Below are 18,528 nucleotides of genomic sequence, written 5' to 3' on the forward strand. Positions count from 1 at the left end.
TCACTGTGTGTTTGTAAGCTCCTCTTGGTACTACTGCAATACATATAATGAAAATAGTAGTAATCAGTATAGTGGGATTCTTGATTGATAGCTCTCCTGGCTTGATGTGGCTCAGAGAGAGAGCATTGCACTTAGTCAGCTCATGAATGCTTCCAGCTCTCAAACTGGGGCTTATCCCCGATTGCAGACATTGCCAGATCCAGGGCAGGATGTGCTAGGGAGCACTCACCACCAGTGAAAGACACTTCACTAGTGGTTCCAATGGTCTGGGGTCAGACTGTACATGTGGCTGGGGCACATCTTCCATAAGTAAGTTGTAGAGGCAAAGTTGGCTCGCTTCACAAGTTGATCGAGGGAAGGCACAATAGATTTTGCAGAGAGTGATAAGATAGATCTACCTGAGGCAGTGTTGGAGCTCCTCACTTGCTAAGAACAAGCAAGAGCATGATACACAGTTTTGAATCCCAGGACGCAGGGCATAGTCCCCAGAGAGGGCCAAAGAGAAACAGCTACTTTAAACTGAGAAATGCATACAACTAATTAAAGAGACAAAACAAAAGAAGGCTTGGTACAAACACATGAAAAACTTTGACTGGAAAAACCATGATCACAAAGGAAGAGGAATTGTGACTCAGACCATGAAGTGACAATAGCTATTTGGATAGGTGTCACCCTGAACAGCTTCATATAACCTTGCCTGGGCCATATAGCTATCTGTGGAGATCTGGTACATGGCGGGCATGTGCACCCGCATTTAGAATACCTATAGGGACATATTGGAAGAACTTGAAGTCACTGTGAGTCAGGTTGGATTTCAACTGGAACTAGGTTGAAACTAGGTTGAACCTAGTGGAACTAGTTGAAACTAGTGGAACTAGGTTGAAAGGCCCTTGTATCCCATGAGCATTCTAGCAATGTATTTTATAATTTTAGAAAAAAATATTCAATTTGAAAAATATCTGGATTACAGTCATTAAACAATAGCAACAAATGGTTGATCGTCCATTGACAGAACAATGACGCTCTTCATATAACAGACAGGCATTACCATAATATTTTCTATGATGTGTGGCAACGATCCACCTCATAATCTTTCTAATAGGCTCTACACAAGCAAATGTTTCTCTCATCTGCAGACTAAATATATGAAATTCATTGACCCGAATTCTCTAACAATTATCATGTATTCTTAACTGTTGATCTAAATTAAAAAGGGCTGTTCATCTGCTGATAGTAAATTTTCATATCTCATTGTCTAGCTTCAAGTATGATTTAGCTACAAGCAGGATTGACTTGGTTCATTGTCCCACATTACCATATTAATTAACAGAAACAGTAAATATATGCATGAAACACCTGAGCAGAAATAGGTAAAGAGTTACATGTGAAAAGTAATAGCTAGACTATGAGGTTTATGACATTTCTCTACAGAATCCTGGCTTTAGCCAGTACTAGTCATCCCGCAACATCATCATCCCGCAAATACATAGAATTAGAACTCCATTTCTGTCACAGAGGTCATGGATTCTATGACCTCTCCAACTTCTTCAGTTTTAACCCACTGCAGCGGACCAACTGGAGCAGCTGCCCGCTCCTGCCAAAGAGGACTGGAATAGTGGCCTGGGGCAAGAGCAGCAGCCAGTGGTCAGTCCCCATTTCAGGAGCAGCAGCCCAGACCACCGGAGTAGCAACTATTGCTGCAGGAGTAGCAGCCATGGCTGCGTGAGCCTCAGATTCTTCTGGAGCAGGAGCTGAGACCTGGTCAGCTGCTGGGGCTGAGTCAGCAGCTGGGACCAGTGCAGGACCAGTAAGGGGCTAAAGCATCTGCTGGTGGTCAGTTCCCAACATGGCTCTGACTATTAGTGTTTCACCCTCCCTCCCCCCGGCGCGCCATGGTATTTTAAGTAAAAGTCAAGGACAGGTTGCAGACTTCTTCACATTTTGTTTATTTCCTGCAAATACCCCTGACAAAATCTGCACCTGGTGTATAATATGTTTCTGTGCCAGGTTTGAAGAGCAATATTAGTAATTTGTTGTTTGTTTCAGTTATATTTTACAGAGATAATTATTCATTTATAGGCATTCTTTATAGAGAAGGGTCATTCAAGCTTCAGCTGAGTTTTGAAACTTTCTGGGAATGGATTTGAACTGATTAGGTGGGTACATAAGTGGTTGGATAACTGTTTCCAGAGAGAAGTTAGCAATAGCTCACAGTCATGCAGGAAGGGCATAACAAGTTGCATCCCTCAGGGATCCATTTTGGAGCCAGTTTTCTCTTCCAAAATCTTCTTCAAAGATTTACGCGATAGCATAGAAAGCACACTTAAGTTTGTAGATGGTACCAACCTGGGAGAGGTTGCAAGTGCTTGGAGGCTAGGACTATAATTCAAAATGATCTGTGCCGGGGTGGGCAATAAAATGGTGGTGGTTCACCAGAGGTTATCTCCTGATGGACCGCTGCTGCTATATTTACTTGCACTTCCACAGGTATGGGCACTGTGATCCCCTTTACCTGTGGAGACACAGGTAAATATGGCAATATGTGTGTGGGGGGGCGGGGAAGGGGGGTCTACCAGTGGCTAAACTTGGCAGACTAGATCCAGCCTGCGGACCAGTATTTGCCCACCACTGATCTGGACAAACTGGAGAAATGGTCTGAGATAAATAGTATGAAATTCAATGAGGACAAATGCAAAGTACTCTACTTAGGAGGAATAATCAGTTTAACACATACACAATGGGAAGTGACTGTCCAGGAAGCAGTACTGCAAAAGGAATCTGGGGTCATAGTGGACCATTTGCTAAATATGACTCAGCAGTGTGAGACTGTTGCAAAACGTCCAAACATCGTACTGAGATACATTAATAGGAATGTTATAAGCAAGACATTTGAAGTCATTCTTCCACTCTACTCTGCAGTGATTAGGCCTCAACTGGAGTGCTGTGTCCAGTTCTGGGCACCACATTTCAGGAAAGCTGGAGAAGGTCCAGAGAAGAGCAACAACAATGATTAAAGGTTTAGAAAACATGATCTATGAGGGAAGACTGAAACAATTGGGTTTGTTTGGTCTGGAAAAGAGGAAACTGAGAGGGGACGTAACAGCTTTCAAGTACCTAAAAGGTTGTTGCAAAGAGGAAGAAGAATATTCCCCTTGACCTCTGATGATAGGGACAAGAAGCAAAGGGCTTAAATTGCAACAAGGGAGGTTTAGGTAGGGCATTAGGAAAGACTTTCTTCTTGTCAAAATGCAGGACAATGTAGCACTTTAAAGACTAACAAGATGGTTTATTAGATGATGAGCTTTCGTGGGCCAGACCCACTTCCTCAGATCAAATAAAGGAAGAAAACAGTCACAACCATATATACCAAAGGATACAATTTAAAAAAATGAACACACATGAAAAGGACAAATCACATTACAGAACAGAAGAGGGATGGGGGGGGGGGGGGCGGGGAAGGAAGGTGAACATCCCCCTTCTGTTCTCTACCACTTTTCTTCTTGTCAGTGTGCTTATGAACTGGAATAAATTGCCTGGTGAGATTGTGGAATCTCCATCACTGGAGATGTTTAAGAGCGGGTTAGACAAACACCTGTCAGGGCCAGGGACTGGACTTGATGACCTCTCAAGGTTCCTTCCAGTTCTAGTGTGCTGATTCAATGCTCTGACATCAGGTTAATAAAAGAAGGGGACTAGCACTCCTGACTCTTAGTCAAGTGTCCATACTGCTTCTTTAAACAATGAATCATTTTTAGATTTAATCCATAACAACTGAGACAGTTTTGTTTCCCAAATTCAGTGCTGTACTTTGGTTGGTGAGGGGGATGAGAAAAAGAAAAGTATTAATTCTTCTAAAATATTATGTAGCTAGAGCTTTTGTGCCAAGAATCTTAGGTTTCAAAACTGTGTGCCTAAATATATGCATGCTTCAGTAAAAAAAAGTTTCTATTTTCACTTTGAATAGATATACTCTGAGACATATTATGGAGTTTCTGTCGGCTAGTATTGAGATTATATGGAAGTTTAAATAGGAATCACAGACGTGTAAATGCACAGCATGCAAAAGTCAGATAATTCCTGTGCATAGTTCTATAGGAAGAATGCATGATATTGAAGGTTATTTACTAGACATCGCAGTGTGATAGAGTATACAGATAAATTTTGGTGTTTCCCAATGTATGTAAACTATCATCAAGTATGTAGAATGCCTGTGCTGTATTGCAACACAATGTTGTAAGTGGGGAAGACAGTACTCTATTTTCTTCTATTCACCACAGTGCCTCCTTTTTGTCATTATTTATTCACATTTGTCACTATCCCTCAGTCACTAATCCATCTATAGACAGCCAAAAAGCATGCACTCACTCACTCCCGCAGACCACACTCTTATATAGCCATGAATCACCCACTGTATTGTGCGTGTACATAATCACTTATTATTTACTCCATTTATGTATCTAGCACTTACTCTACTGGCTAGCACCCTCCCTTTGCTTTTACTGTCTCCCAAGCCCTCTGTTTGGTTTTGTCCTTTCTGCTACGTGCCTGTTTGTTGGCACTCAGAACCCCTCAATCCCCATCTGTTAGAGCAACCAAGTATTTGATTCACACAGTTTCTCTGTGTCTTTTTTTTTTCTTCAGCTGCAGGGTTAAAATAGAGCTGAGTAGAAAGCAACAACTGTAAAACTGTAACCTCATGCTGGCTTCTTCAGGTAGGAGATGTTGCAGAAGGGCTTTCTCCTTAAAGCCCTCTGTGTGAGATTGAATAACTGCCAAAGTTGAGAGGGAATTCATCCGGAAAATGAGGAAGTCTAAAGAAGACAGGTCTCAGTAGATGAAGGAGGAGCAGCAGCGGGAATGGCGAACGTTGTTGTTCCCCAGAACTGTAATGCTGCTAGAATTCTCAGTCCTATACACACAAAGGGGCTGAGCTGAGTGGGACCAAGTTAGGAATTGACCTGATCATTGGTTAGATCATATCTGCAGGCCCATATTTGAAACATATTTTCCCGTTATGAGCATCTACTCAAAGCAGTAGATATATTACTAAATGGTAGCTTGCTAAATTTCCATCAAAATATAAGAATGGCCATACTGAGTCAGACCAAAGCTGCCTCTAGCCAGTATTCTGTCTTACAATAGTGGCCAGTGCCGGGTGCTTCAGAGGGAATGAACAGAAAAGTAAATCACTCATTTCTAGCTTCTGGTAAATAGTCTTTCTAATAGGCATCATTGGACCAAGTCCTCCATCAATGTATCTAGTTATTTTTTGAAACTTGTTAGACTCTTGGTCTTCACAATATCCTCTGGCAATGAGTTCCACAGATTGATTGTGTGCTGAATGAAAAATACTTCCTTTTGCTTGTTTTAAATTTGCTGCATGTTCATTCCATTTTTTTTGACTGCCACTGCACATGGTTTTCTGAGAATCATCCAGAATAACTCCAAGATTTCTTTCTTGAGTGGTAACAGCTAATTTAGACCCCATCATTTTATATGCACATTGGGATTATTTTTTTCCAATGTGTATGTTTTTGCATTTAACAACACTGAATTTCATCTATCATTTTATTGCCCAGTTACCCAGTTTTGTGAGGGTCCCTTGTAAGTCTTGCAGTCTTCTTTGCGCTTAAGTATTTTGAGTAGTTTTGTATCATCTGCACATTTTGCCACTAAAGTCTCACTTAGTAAGTAGAAGTACTGCAAATATTGTGAATTTGCAAGAAATTCAACAATATTTCCATGTATGCATCTGCAACTAACCATACTTCATGTACTATTTATTAATAAAAATGATAAACAGTACATACTTGCTGCCACGGATAGAGTGAAAGTAAAACCATTGAACTGATTGAAGTCACTGAGGGTATGTCTACACTACCCTCCTAGTTCGAACTAGGAGGGTAATGTAGGCATACCGCACTTGCAAATGAAGCCCGGGATTTGAATTTCCCGGGCTTCATTTGCATAAGCGGGGAGCCGCCATTTTTAAAACCCTGCTGGTTCGAACCCCGTGCAGCGCGGCTACACGGGGCTCGAACTAGGTAGCTCGGACTAGGATTCCTATTTTGAACTACCTAGTTCGAGCCCCGTGTAGCCGCGCTGCACGGGGTTCAAACCAGCGGGGTTTTAAAAATGGCGGCTCCCCGCTTATGCAAATGAAGCCCGGGAAATTCAAATCCCAGGCTTCATTTGCAAGTGTGGTATGCCTACATTACCCTCCTAGTTCGAACTAGGAGGGTAGTGTAGACATACCCTGTCTCTCTAAGTATCTGAAAACAGTTTATAGAAATGTTAAACCACCTTTAGACAGCAGTTGCAGAAAGATAATTTTTTCATTTGTGTTTATCCAGCTAGTTCAGTTTAATGACTGCTTCATTCAACATTGTGAAATGAATTGGGATTTGGACAAAAGAAACAGACAATTTATTTTCTCTTATAATCTATGAGAATGGTATCTGACATTTCCAAAATCCTGAAGGATACATTGACCAGTTAATTAACCACAGATAGTATTTCCTTTGTTTAATAAATCAGTTAATTTTAAATACAAAACTTGTTTAAATAAACTGTTTTATGATGTATCTAGCACTTTACTTTTATTTAACTGTAAAATGTTGTTTTGTGAATTTTTAATTGAATTCAAATTTACTTCTAAATAGATCTTGATACAAATCACCTGAGAAAAATCATCTAGTAAATAATGCATCAATCATCATTTTCTAACATAAAAAAATTAAAATTAAGACTCTGGATGAAAGTATATTAATGTATATAATTACATAAATAAAGTTGTAGAGATGTAATGTGTTCATCTGGTTGGCAAAACAAAGCACCAGACTCATTTGTTTTCAACAACATATATATTACACCATGTTTAAATGGTCACTAACAAATGAGAGTCAACATCTCTTCAGGAAAATCACTAAAAGTCCAAATACAAAATAAAATTAAAATTGATTTTTTTAAATTAGAGTTTCTCACTTCCTGAATAAAATCAAGCCATTCTGAAGTTGCAACCTGAGTACCCAAAGGTGGTGAGGACACTGAAATTGGGAAATATTTAGCAAGAGGTAGGCAGATGCCCTAACTGGAGGGAGCAGACATAGGCTTTTCCAAACACTGAGAAAATACTCCAGTTTGCTTACCAAACATTTCCACCTTACCCAGATTAAACCTAGGACAAAATTCACATATATGTTGAACACATTGGAAAATGTTTAGCCTTGGGATAGCAGCTTCCAAGAATGAAGCTCTAGGAAAGGAATTGTAAGATAGGCTCAGCTGCTTCAAAGGCCACTGGTGGATCTAGCAGTAATAACAAAGGATACTTCTTTTGTCCTTTACTCTGAACAAGCTATCCGCTACACAGACTGGAGTTTCCATGCCATATCCAGATCTGACTATTTAGGGCTCATGTATTGGAGATCAGTAGATGCTGCTGGATAGTCCCATCACTACTTTACTAGTGTCCTCCCTAAAAGGTGATTACTGAATGAGTAATAATTTAGAAGGTCTATAATTTCAAGATGCTTTCCTGAGCAACGACTAGACCACAACCAGTGTGAAGACTGATGGTTAATTTGAAGGTTGCCCTAAACAGCCATCAACTTCCCAGCAAAGGTAATCCTTACTGTTTTTTTTATCAATCACCACAGGATAATTAATGAAATTATGGCTGTGCATTGTCAGCCAGTACATTTACTCTTTCCACATTATTTGAACATACCTGTATTGTAGCTAAATAGAAGACTTCAGTATTTTTCGCTGATTACAATTACACTAAATTTCACTAAAACTACTTTGTGGCCATAGGTTGCATATGACAGCAGATACTGGGGCATTCCAGATACTAAGCTACCTATTTCTCTATTGAAATGTGAATTATCACCATTTTAGGTAATATTTTTTTTCTTGAAAAATGAATCCCCTCAGGAGAATATGCTATGGATCTACCATAATACATAACACATTACGTGTGTGTGCGCACGCGTGCATAAACTGCTGGGTTTTTTAAATGTCCACTCAGAAGAGCAACCACATTTGCAGAGACTGTTGTAGTTCTTATGATCTCTGATGCCCTCACCTTATTATGAAATTCTTCAGAGACAAGAAAGGCACATAGTTTTAAATTAAACTGAAATATCTAATTGGTTCATTTTCCCCTTCTGATTTGATTTTTGGAATATAATTAACCTGTTGTTATTACTACACAACATGAAGTTAAATCTGCGGGTGAAATTGAAATGGATACCACATGTTTAGGACTTCAAATGTTTCACTACTCTATCTCTGCCTGATAGGAAACTTACTAAAAAGTAAAAGTGTGATATAGAGATTAAAATTGTGTAGATGAATTCCACTCCAAATAACATGATCGAGTAAGTTTTGCACATAAAAGCTCATGATTCTATATATTTTGGTTAATCTCATAGGGTACGTCTAAACTACATCCCTCTTTTGAAAGAGGAATGTAAATTAGATGTATTGAAATTGCAAATGAAGCCGGGATTTGAATTTCGCACATTCCATTTGCATAACCACGTCACGGCGTTCTTTCAAAAAATGCTATTTTGAAAGTGAAACCGCTATTTTGAAAGTGAAAAAGAAAAACCTTTTTCGAAAGATCCTGTACACCTCAAAAAAATGAGGATCTTTTGAAAAAGGCTTTTCTTTTTGAAAGAACCGCGTCTAGGCTGCGGTTTCACTTCTGAAATTGCGTTTTTCAAAAGAACACCATGATGAGGTTATGCAAATGAAGTGCAGGAAATTCAAATCCTGGCTTCATCTGCAATTTCAATATGTCTAATTTACATCCCTCTTTCGAAAGAGGGATGTAGTCTAGATATATCCTAAGGTGACACAAAACCACTAATTATTTTTAAAGTTACTGACTAACACAGCTACCCCTCTGAGAGTTTTTCACTAGTGAGTTTCCTAAAGTGGGCCGTGGGCCCACTCTGAGAAAGCTGCTAACAGGCCACTTCAGCTTGTTTACTTACCAGCTGTGCAGCCACAGAGCCTCATGGCTCCCATTGGCTGTGGTTTGCCACATGCAATAAAGGGGCCCTGCAGGAAGCGATGTAGCCCAGGCTCTCTCTGTCTGCAAACAGTAAAACTGTGGCTGTGGAGCTGTTCAGTAAGTAAACCAGAGCAGATTGTTAGCAGCTTTCTCAAAGTGGGCTGCAGTTCACTTCAAGAAACACTGCTCTAGAAACATGAAGCATTTTTTAAAGTAACAGCAGTACAAACTACTAAAGAAATGTCAAAATTTGGAAGTGAAGATCGATATCCTTTTCTTAATCCGTGATGTAACGAAAGCAAGAAACATTTATTTTCAGATTAGCTAACATTTAGCTTTACAGATAATGCAAGATTTATAGTAAGTTTTTAAAGCAGCTACAGTGAGTAGTTTCTGTAATCCCTAACAAATGTATGGAAGGTTCTTTCTGTCTACTGTATGTGGTTTAATTGTGTGTGCATATGTTGTATCTCCTCTCTCTTACATGTATGGTAGAGTAATAGCAAACCTGTCATTAAGAGTCTCTTACTGTTTAGATATGTTGTGTATATATATGTTAGTATGTTTTGTCTCATATTACTTTTTTTGTATTTGTTCTCTGTATATTGTTATACATACTGTATTTGTTTCATGATATAAACAATTAATCCTTTTGAGTGGTTGTACTTTGATGGGTAAATATAGATACGTATGCCAATTTTGTAATTTTCATCTCATGTGAAGCTACAAATATATACAAGTCTGTATTCAAGGACCATTTTGTGACCATTTTTCTTGTAAACACCTTGCTTAGCTTTGTCAATGAGTATTCTGATCTCTTATTTGCCACAGAAAGTTTACCAATAAGTCTGCTTGCTAGTAGTGCCTTTGACACTTATTGTTTAACAAATGTATTCTATATGAAAAACAGTTTACATTACAACCACCACTTTTGAGGATAATTATTAGTTTTGCTCAAAATATTGCAAGTGATTAAATCACATTGTGGATTGACAAATTTAGTTTCTGAAATTGAAGCTGAGGTATGTTTTCAGAAAAATTTCTCAGGTCAGTAAAGAAACATTTATTTATTTCTAATCTGTCTTTTTAAATGTAATTATTTTCCTGCTTCAAAACTGGAATTAAAATTTGCTTAAGTACTTAGATCTTGAAGTTTCACCTGTGAGCAATATTCTACATGTTAATTATAGAGCTTTAAAAATAGGAGCTGTAATGAAAATGCTGCAAGGTCCTTAATTCCAGTTTTGGAAACACTGTTATCATAAAACACATGAAAGCTGTTAAATTCAGATGCATTGGTAACTACAAATGGTGCCAGTAATACCAACCATTTAGCCTTTCTAGAGTGTAGGAGACATCTGGGTCCCATCACTTCCTCCAGTTTTTTTGGTATTGTAAATGTTGTGGTCTTTATGTTCCTGTTGCCTTATTTATTCAAAAATCATGTTTTCTAATCACTGTATGTCAACACAGCTGTTCTCTGTTAAGGGAATCTAATATATTCATTTTAAATATTTTTAAAACATAGGAGGCCTAAATAATGGTTTATTATAGGCTATATTATATGTAAAATGTAATGTAAAACCTAGGCAGAGATAATGTTTCATTTCCTAGTGCAGTGAGTGTATTTTAGCGCAGTATTAATTACATACATCTGATATGTGTCACTTTTATTACTGTACATAGCATTTCCCATATTTGTCTCGTCTATGTGCATTCATGATCTCAATCTACTCCTTTTGGGAAGTAATTTATGTTCTTTGGAATGACCCATAAAACTGAGCAGAAAAAAGATCTGGTTCAGTGGGCATTGAAATCATTGGGCACTTGGCTGTTGAGTTTAATATACATTGTTGTGGGGTTAGAACACTGGAAAACATATTAGCACAGTAAAATTTCAAAACAGTGACCATTTAATATATATTTTTAGCTTGTTGTAGAGCTGAAAAATATATTTACTGATATCCCCATGAGAGTTATTTTATTGGTCAGAGCTTGGCCTCCTGTACAACCAACAATCTTCCTTTGGGAAGAAAAAAAGGATTTGATTTAGTAAATAACCAGAAATGCCTGTAGGTATCCTGAGAGTAGTGCTTTATTCAGCTGTGCTTCAAGCTATTATTTTTCCCATGTTACAGAGCCATGTATTGTTGTTTTTTAATTCTCCCGAGTTGAGTAAATTAGAATGTTCCAAAACACAAATCCAGTCAGTCTACTTCTTCAGCTTTACATATGTGTAGCACAAGGTTTTCTTTTCTGTAAGATGCCTAATCAGTAAGTGGATAAAACTATGGACTCTTCTGGAGGAGTGTTCTCTGCTAAGGCGGGAGCTAATGACTCATGGAAGGGATCTAACTTGTAAAACTGTGCCAGGCACTTCCATTCTCCTCATTACTATTACAGTACCTTAAGCCATCCCATTACTGCTTTAAGTTATGCATCTAACACTTATATGAGCTGCTGCTAGAGAAATCTGTTGTTTACACATAGCACACAATCACTTTGGACCCATGTCAACACTCAGATCTAATCACATAATCATTCATATACTTACCATCTCAGCAACTCATACACTCAAAAATCAAAACAAAAGCCTGTAATTAAAGGAGCAAAGAGGAAATTAAATAATTTAAAATGTTAAACTTTTGCTTTAATTAATTCTTAAGCAAACACGTGGTGTTTATCTCAAAAGCTTCAATCCAGTATCATCTGCTTTAAAAAAAAACAAAAAAACTAGGCTACAATTTCTTGATATTATTTACTTTTTTAGTAAGGAGAATTTAAAAAAAATTGCAGAAGTCAGCAGTAAACACGGTTCTTATATTAGCTTTCTTCTGTCTTTTCTTTCTGCAACATCAGTGATGTTTTCACTCTTCTTATTCTTTCTTTTCTTCCTCTTCATCTTAGCAGGGACTGTGGTCTCTTTTTGAGTCACTACATTCCCAAAATTATAAAACCAGTTAGCTAATTCAACTACAATATAATGTCATCATCTAAAACCACACCAAACTGAAGTGTGTTGAAACAGGAAAAATTACATGAAAGTGGGATGACCCAGTATGTGGTTCCCCCCTGTATTATGCTCTATATATTTTTCCTTTTCAACACTGCAGGGCAGATCCTGAACTAATATAATAGACATAGCTCCAGTGACTTCATGGTGCTACAAATGTCTGCCAGTTCAATGCCTAGCCTTTCAAGGTCCTCTGTAAAGTTTCTGCATTTGGGAAGAGAGAGGGTTATGTGTGTATCTGGGGGTGGGGAAGGGAGGACTATACTAGTTATAGTGGGGCCAGCCTTAGAGTAACTTGTCTTCTGGGTAAACTTCATTTGCTACTTTTTGAGGACTGCTGCACGCACATCAAGCAGCTGCTCAGCTGGCAGAGCAGTAGGAGGTGTTATGTTGCTAGAAGAACAGAAAAGGGGCATTTGTGAGCATGTGCATGGACACTGCCCTTCTGAAATTTCTTGACCCTCCCAGTCCCCTGACGACAGCACCCTGGTCTGTTGTTTCTATCACATGTCTTGTAAGTCTGGCCCTGGAGCTATTTAATTTACACAGTGGGATTAACTTTGTGTGAGACATTTGAGATTCATGTGAATTTGAAAATCTGATGCTGGTTATTTATTTTGCAACTCTGACCACTAACCTGCCTCCTGCAGGACTACTCTTTGCATTTCAAAAAATACTATGATACAATACAACACAATACAAAAGTTATGGAATAAAATCTGACAAAGCATTGAAAAAAAGTGATATAGATTCTCTAGTAAGATAAATAGCCACCGGGCTAAAGGAAACAAAAACCTGTAATGGCAACCTTTTTTGGGGGGGGGAGCGGGAATCAGTGTCCTTGTTTTGCATAATATCCCACCTCCAAGGCAAATAACCTTTTAAATTTTTTTAAACAAGTGTTTGCCATTCTGTATTTTCAATAACATAAACAAGTGTCAATAAAGAATAGTAAACTCGCAACAAGAGTGAATTTTTCATTTTCCTCTCTGTACTAGATGGAGGGAAATCATTTATGATGCCAACTTAAAGGTCAGACACTACCTACACTATTTGAAAAAGATATATTGTTTTAACCAAATATGTTTTTTTTGTTCACCAGTGACATTGAATATCAGATGTGTAGTAGTCACAAAAAGATGATTTAACACACACTGTTGTTTCATGGGAAAGATTATACACATCAGTCTCTCCAAAGAACACGATAACCAGTTGTTCCAAATTGGAAATCAATTGTGTATCATATATGGGATTAACTAAAAAGCAGGGATAGGAAAAAGGGAAGATAATAATCTCTAGACGTTTCCTTTTCAAGTTGTTCAGCCATTGCTCACTATAAGCCATTTGGATTTCTAAGTATACATTGAAAATAAAAAGATGCCTGCAACTTTTTAGCATGGTGATGTAATCAGGATATAAGACTTGACATCACTATATGTGACAAACTAGCACCATCCTGTAATCTTTCCCAGCTACAGCTTCCATAGACTCAGTTACTTTTAGTCTAGTGCATGGATTATGTTTAATGTTCGTATCACATATAGGCTACGTCTAGACTGGCATGATTTTCCACAAATGCTTTTAACGGAAAAGTTTTTCCGTTAAGAGCATTTGCAGAAAAGAGCATCTAGATTGGCACGGATGCTTTTGCGCAAACTCTCTTTTTGCAGAAAAGCGTCCTCACCAATCTAGATGCAGTTTTGCGCAAGAAAGCCCCAATTGCCATTTTTGCCATTGGGGCTTTTTTGCGCAAAACAGTTTTTAGCTGTCTACACTGGCCCTCTTGCACAAAAGCATTTGCGCAAGAGGGCTTTTTCCCGAGTGGGAGCAGCATAGTATTTGCGCAAGAACACTGACAATCTTACATTAGATTGTCAGTGTTCTTGCGCAAATTCAAGCGGCCAGTGTAGACAGCTAGCAAGTTTTTCTGCAAAAGCGACTGCTTTTGTGAAAAAACTTGCCAGTCTAGACGCAGCCATAGAGTAAAAGAAGAGTATTTATATAATTAAATTTGAAAACATGGCCATCCAAAGCAAGCAAATCCTACAGGTCAATCAAGTAAAGAGCCCTTTTATGACCAGAATTGTAGTTTATAGCATGGAGTGTTACACACAGACTATGATATTGTTGTTTGCAACAGAGGTATACATTTTTATTCGGTTTTCAGTTTGACATTAATTTTTTCCTTGTGGCACTGTTAGTAGAAACTTGCATACAGTTCATTTATTTCTGTCCCCATGCCTATTTTGTGTCATTACCAGTCAATAATGATCATTATGGTAGGAGGCTAGCGTAGGTTTCAATGATAACCAGTGCCGTCTTTGGTGTTAACTGAGTTTTTCTTTCCTTTTAGGTGTTCATGTTTTACTTTTAACATTCCCTGAACACACTTTTGTATGTTTCATTTTTCTCTTTTTTTAATTATGGTACGCTGGCAGCAATATCGTTTTGCAATCATCTTGACATTTGTAATGTCAACTCTGCAGACTCGCGTTAACCTCATTTTGCATCACCTTGATGTATTAACCTCTGTATAGACTGGCACAGAAATAATTTAGCATTCATCCCGACATGTGCAATAATGTCTCATTAGACTTGAACTAACAGAATTTTTTCATTGTAATTTGCTTCATAATAACCAGGTCTTCACAGATTTAATGTGACAATCTCTTGCCACTGTAACTAACACTTTCAACAGTTGTATTCCAAGGGGGGTTTAAGGGTAGACAGTGTAATTAAGGAGGTCCTCAAACAATGCAGTACTCAAAGTGGTTTCAATTGTATATCTTAAATAATTAATCATGCCAATATGAAGCACTTATATCCTATTCTCCAATAGCTCTCAAAACACTGTAGAAAGGTGAGTGATCATAATTATTCCCATTTTCATGATGGGAAACCAAAGCCCAGGTTCACATGGTGGGTCTTTGCCTTAGTTTGGAACAGACTCTGCATCTCCTGATTCCTCACATATTTCTCTACATATTGTACTGGTAATCTATCAATAAATTCATAGCTGACATGGAGCGGAATAAAGAGAAGAGTGAAGGGACCTCCATTTTGATGGAGCATCTGCAATACTACTTACATTTAATTATAATCACACACATTACAGGCCTAATCTCTTGAAAGACAGACAGCTGGATTTTTAAATTGACACTACCAGCTAGGGCATTTGAGATGCAAAAATTATGCTGGATGAGAGCTGAATTAAAGGGGTATAAGCTCACAGCTTAGGTGATGTTAGTAATAATGGCACAAATCTCCCCCAGACTCAGGGATCCGACTATGTCCCCTGTTGATGGAACTAATGCCATTTGTCTGTTGGCATATGATTTAGGGCAGTACTACATGTTCTAGTGCAGATGGTTTGGGGGGTAGGTCAGAGGAAACAAGTGTCTGAGAAAGAGGAGGGGCAGATTGGGAAATATTCTGCCGCATCTGTCCAGTGCCTATCCCAGCTTCTGGGGCTGGTGAAGTGGCGACATAAGTATTTTAGCCTCAAAGCAATTTTTTTTCCACTGCATGAAGCACAGACCAAATTAGAATACTAAAATATAAAAATCAGTGCTTTGTGCCAATGTGGCAATTTTGACAGTGTATTCCCCTTTTAAATATAAAAATATTATAGGTTTGGAATATAAGCAAGCATATTGTTCTGCTTCTCTGGTTCCATGTTCAAAACAGGTTTTGTAATAAAATGAAAACTTTTTTTTTTTTACTTTTGCTCCAATAAGTATATGAACAAGCTGTTGTTCTTCTGTTTCTAAAACACAGCCAAGTCTGTCATAACAAGAGATGAAAAATAGAAAGTATATGAGCTAGCTAATATACCACTAAAGCAAATGAGAGATCACATATTCCACATTAGTGCTTCTAAGATTCACATCCTAATTTTTCTCCTTTCACTTTGGTTTTGTGCTCCCTAGAACTCTAACCATGTCTTCCCATGCAGTTTAATACAATACATTTACAAATATGAGCAAGAACACAGAATGAATCTGATAGTTTTCAGTCATATCTGACAACATTTTAATATAGATTGGATAAATTTCTGAAGTTATAATCCATGTATCACGTGTTAGGTTTATACTAACAGCTTTTTGCCTTGTGAAGACATTTATTGTTGAGCAAATAGGCCACTGGTGATACACAAAGTCAAAAAGGGTTTTACATTGGTTCCATTTTGTATACTACCTATTAATTATTTTCCTGAGGTATTTATAAGCCCTAAAAGATGCTTCATATGTTATGTTTCTTAAGTCACAATTGTGAATGATGTGCTTTTTTACTTGGATATTAGAGTAAATTACAATGTCTGGAAAGATCATTGCTTTGTGCTGATTACTGCTACACGGTTGCTACTTCAAAAAAATCTCACCAAACTAAGTGATTAGGCAACAAAATGGCAAATGAAATTTAATATGGATATATGTAAAGTAATGCACATTGAAAAAAATAACCCCAACTATACATACAATATGATGGGGACTAATTTAGCTACAACTAATCAGGAAAGAGATCTTGGAGTCATCGTGAATAGTTCTCTGAAGACATCCATGCAGTGTGCAGCGGCAATCAAAAAAGCAAACAGGATATTAGGAATCATTAAAAAAGGGATAGAGAATAAGACGGGAAAGATCTTATTGCCCTTATATAATTCCATGGTACTCCCACATCTTGAATACTGAGTACAGATGTGGTCTCCTCGTCTCAAAAAAGATATACTGGCATTAGAAAAGGTTTAGAGAAGGACATAAAAATTATTAGGGGTTTGGAACGGGTCCCATATGAGGAGAGATTAAAGAGGCCAGGACTTTTCAGCTTGGAAAAGAGGAGACTCAGGGGGGGATATGATAGAGGTATATAAAATTGAGTGATGTGAAGAAAGTGAATAAGGGAAAGTTATTTACTTGTTCCCATAATATAACAACTAGGGGCCACCAAATGAAATTAATGGGCAGCAGGTTTAAATCAAAAGGAAGTTCTTCTTCACACAGAGCACAGTCATTCTGTGGAACTCTTTGCCTGAGGAGGTTGTGAAGGCTAGGATTATAACAGGGTTTAAATGGCATACTGAGTTAGATGGACCTTTGGTCTGAACTAGTATGACCATTCTTACATTCTTATGTACTATACAGAATATTGTTTCTTTGAGACCTGCCTTGTCATAGAAATTATTCTATATGGTGCAAAGATTTTTTTCTAATGAAAAAATTATTTTTCCACCAAAGTAGAACTTCATAACTGAAAGCCTGCATTTCAAAGCAGCCTGTAGGCTCACTGTATGAAAAAGAAACCAGATTTAAAGTAATAGTGTGCCAGGAGGTTAGATTTAAGACTAGTCTATACTCCCACTTAAACTGATGTATCTTACGTCACTCAGATTGTGAAAATGACACCCACCTCAGTAACATGAGTTACATCAACTTAAAGTGCTGTTCACATTGTTCTATGTCAGCGGAAAAGTGTCTGCAGGCAACATAATTTCCACCTCTCACAGAAATTGTCTGATTATGATGATTGGACAGTGCTCTCCCATCCCCAGATGCACTACAGTAGCTAATGTAGTGCAGTAGTGTAGACCTGTCCTTAGTAACTGGTAAATGGATGTTATCAAGTGAAAACTTTTTTTTAACATTTTAAAGTAGAGGTTTTGCATAAAAAAGGAATTTCTTGACTTACACTCCGGTTTCCTCAACTTTCTTCCCTGTCCAATTGTCAAATTGCTCCAGCTGTCAGGCCGCTACTGGTGCTCTGCTTCCAATTATTTTCAACATAAGTTCATGACTTTTGGTTCCTGTGGGTTGCAAATTAATCCTTTGGAGTCTGTTTACATGTCCTGTATATCCAGGCTTTCCTGGGCATTCATGTAGCTATTGGAGCAGAAAATGCCAGATGTTGTAAAAGTAGGATGTGTCTTAGGTTTCAGAACAAACTTTCATAAGGATGTAATTTACTTATCTTTGTGTAACTTTGGTTAGATAATCCAGAAATACATTCATATTTCTGCCTTTATTATAACTTCAGACTTCTGTTTAAAATAAAGCAAACATTAAAAATCTATTGCAATGTTTCCAGAGTAGAGTTTAAAAAGTAAATTCTGAAACAAAGGCAGCTTCCTTTCAGTGGATTTACATTGGAATTCCTGACGCATTAATGCTGTTCTTTGTGAGTTCCAGTATACATAATTTTCTGTTTGTGCCCTTTAGAGGTCATTTTTTGGTTCTTTGTAACAGCAACTGGGTGGCATTTGTTATTTTTATGGAAAGGCTAGATGCAAACTCTGAAAGTATTAATAAACAAATAATTTCCACATACAGTCACAATTTCTGCTCAAATTGATACAATCACAATTAAAAAAACACTTTAGGATATTCTACGAAAAACATTTTCAGAAGTACCAAAAATATAAACTGAAAATGAGATTAGACACTGATAAATCAGAATCTCTAATCATTCCCCAAGTAGGGAGGAAGATTATTAACCTACA

The 18,528-nt window shown here is 37.7% G+C and overlaps 1 protein-coding gene across 1 annotated transcript in view; it reads left to right on the forward strand.

Annotated features, from left to right (window-relative positions):
• DMD (dystrophin) overlaps nucleotides 1-18,528 on the forward strand; it is a 2,108,520-nt gene that overhangs the window by 210,329 nt on the left and 1,879,663 nt on the right. The gene's annotated exons all lie outside the window — the stretch shown is intronic.

This window comes from Pelodiscus sinensis, chromosome 1 (genome assembly GCF_049634645.1).
Source record: "Pelodiscus sinensis isolate JC-2024 chromosome 1, ASM4963464v1, whole genome shotgun sequence".
Lineage (NCBI taxonomy): Eukaryota > Metazoa > Chordata > Testudines > Trionychidae > Pelodiscus > Pelodiscus sinensis.